We start from the raw sequence: 2,224 nt of genomic DNA, 5'->3' as shown, positions 1-2,224 counted from the left end.
CATGTTCTCACTCATAGGTGGGAACTGAACAGTGAGATCACTTGGACTCGGGAAGGGGAACATCACACATGGGGGCCTATTATGGGGAGGGGAGAGGGGTGAGGGATAGCATTGGGAGTTATACCTGATGTAAATGACGAGTTGATGGGCGCTGATGAGTTGATGGGTGCAGCACGCCAACATGGCATGAGTATACATATGTAACAAACCTGCATGTTGTGCACATGTACCCTAGAACTTAAAGTATAATAATAAAAATAAAATAAAATAAAATAAAGAAAATGTGGCACATATACACCATGGAATACTATGCAGCCACAAAAAAGGATGAGTTCATGTCCTTTGCAGGGACGTGGATGAAGCTGGAAACCATCATTCTCAGCAAACTATCACAAGGACAGAAAACCAAACACCGCACATTCTCACTCATAGGTGGGAATTGAACAAAGAACATTTGGACACAGTGTGGGGAACATCACACACCAGGGCCTATCACGGGGTGGGGGACTCGGGAGGGATAGCATTAGGAGAAATACCTAATGTAAATGATGAGTTGATGGGTGCAGCAAACCAACATGGCACATGTATACATATGTATCAAATCTGCATATTGTGTGCATGTACCATAGAACTTAAAGTATAATTTTTAAAAAATTCACATATCCTTTTAATAAGATTTGACTTCCAAGTTAAATAATGTACTTATGAAAACAAAACAAATCAAAAGTAAACTATATAAAATTTTTATTTAGTTTTTTAAGTTTTTATTTAATTTTTTAAATTTTTATTTAGCTTTTTTTTTTTTTACTCTAAATGATGTTTCTGAAGTTCCAACCTCCACAGATTCCTAGAACATGAATAGAATTCAGCCAAACTCTTTCGTAAGGCATAACATGGGAGATATTTCTCCCAGTTCCCTATAAGTTACTCACTTTCCATCTGAGATGTTGACAGCCTATACGTCACTTTCCATCTGAGATGTTGACAGCCTATTCATAACACCATCAGCATTTTGATCACAACCATTGAGCCAGTCTCTATAAAGTTCGAAGCATTTTCTAATCTTCCTGTTGTGAACCCCCAAAATCTGACACAGGTCTCAGTTAACTTAGAAAGCTTATTTTGCCAAGGTTGAGGAGGCACATCTGTGACACAGCCTCAGGAGATCCTGATGACATGTGTCTGAGGTTGTCGGGGTACAGCTTGGTTTTACACATTTTAGGGAGACATCAGACATCGATCATCATGTGTAAGATGCACGTCAGTTCAGTTTGAAAACGTGGGGCAGCTCCAGGTGAAGGCAGGACAACCTGAAGCGGGGACGGGGCTTCCAGTCTTAGATAGATAAGAGACACACTGTTGCATTATTTTGAGTTTCTGATGAGCCTCTCCAAAGGAGGCAATCAGTATGCATTTATCTCAGTGAGCACAGGGGAGACTTTCAATAGAATGGGAGGCAGGTTTGCTCTAAGCAGTTCCCAGCTTGGGTGGGGTCCCAAGATCTATTTTTCTTTCACACTGTCTTCTCCTGAGCCCCCCAAACCCTTCCAACCTCTGCCCATGACTGAGTTTCACAGCTGCTTTTGTACTATCAGGTATCTTTTAGCAAAATACTTTATTTCTCAGCACCAGTGATCTGTGTTTGGACATTCTTGCATTGCTACAAAGAAACACTCGAGGTTGGGAAATTTACAAATAAAAGAGGTTGAACTGGCTTATGGTTCTTCAGGCTGTACAAGAGTCATGATGCCTGCATTTGCTTGGCTTCTGGGGATACCTCAAGGAAATTTTACTTGGTGGAACACAAGCGGGAGCAGACATCTCTCATGGGAGAGTGGGAGCAAGAAAGAGAGTAAGCGGGGAGGTTCCACACATCTAGACAATCAGATCTTGCAAGAACTCACTCACTGTCATGAGGACAGCACCAAGCCTCGCGGAATCCTCTCTGATGACTCAACTACCTCCCACCAGCTGCCTCATCCAACACTGGGGATTACGTTTCAACAGGAGATTTAGAGGACGCACATCCACACTATATCGGGAGGTGTGTGCCTTGCAACCGGTAGGGGATGTCACAGGACTGCCCTATGGTCCCTACACAGCTGCTTAGTAAGAACCATTCACTTCAAGGAACCTGTGCCCTGTGCTCAATGATAGGGACTCAGGAGTTGTGTCCTCTCTGGCCTGGCAGAGTCTCCTAAGCAGAGACCTGTGTACAGTCTCA

The sequence above is a fragment of the Mandrillus leucophaeus genome, unplaced genomic scaffold, assembly GCF_000951045.1.
Source record: "Mandrillus leucophaeus isolate KB7577 unplaced genomic scaffold, Mleu.le_1.0 Scaffold2149, whole genome shotgun sequence".
Lineage (NCBI taxonomy): Eukaryota > Metazoa > Chordata > Mammalia > Primates > Cercopithecidae > Mandrillus > Mandrillus leucophaeus.
The sequence above is the reverse complement of the archived record's forward strand: the minus strand, read 5'-3'. Positions refer to the sequence as shown.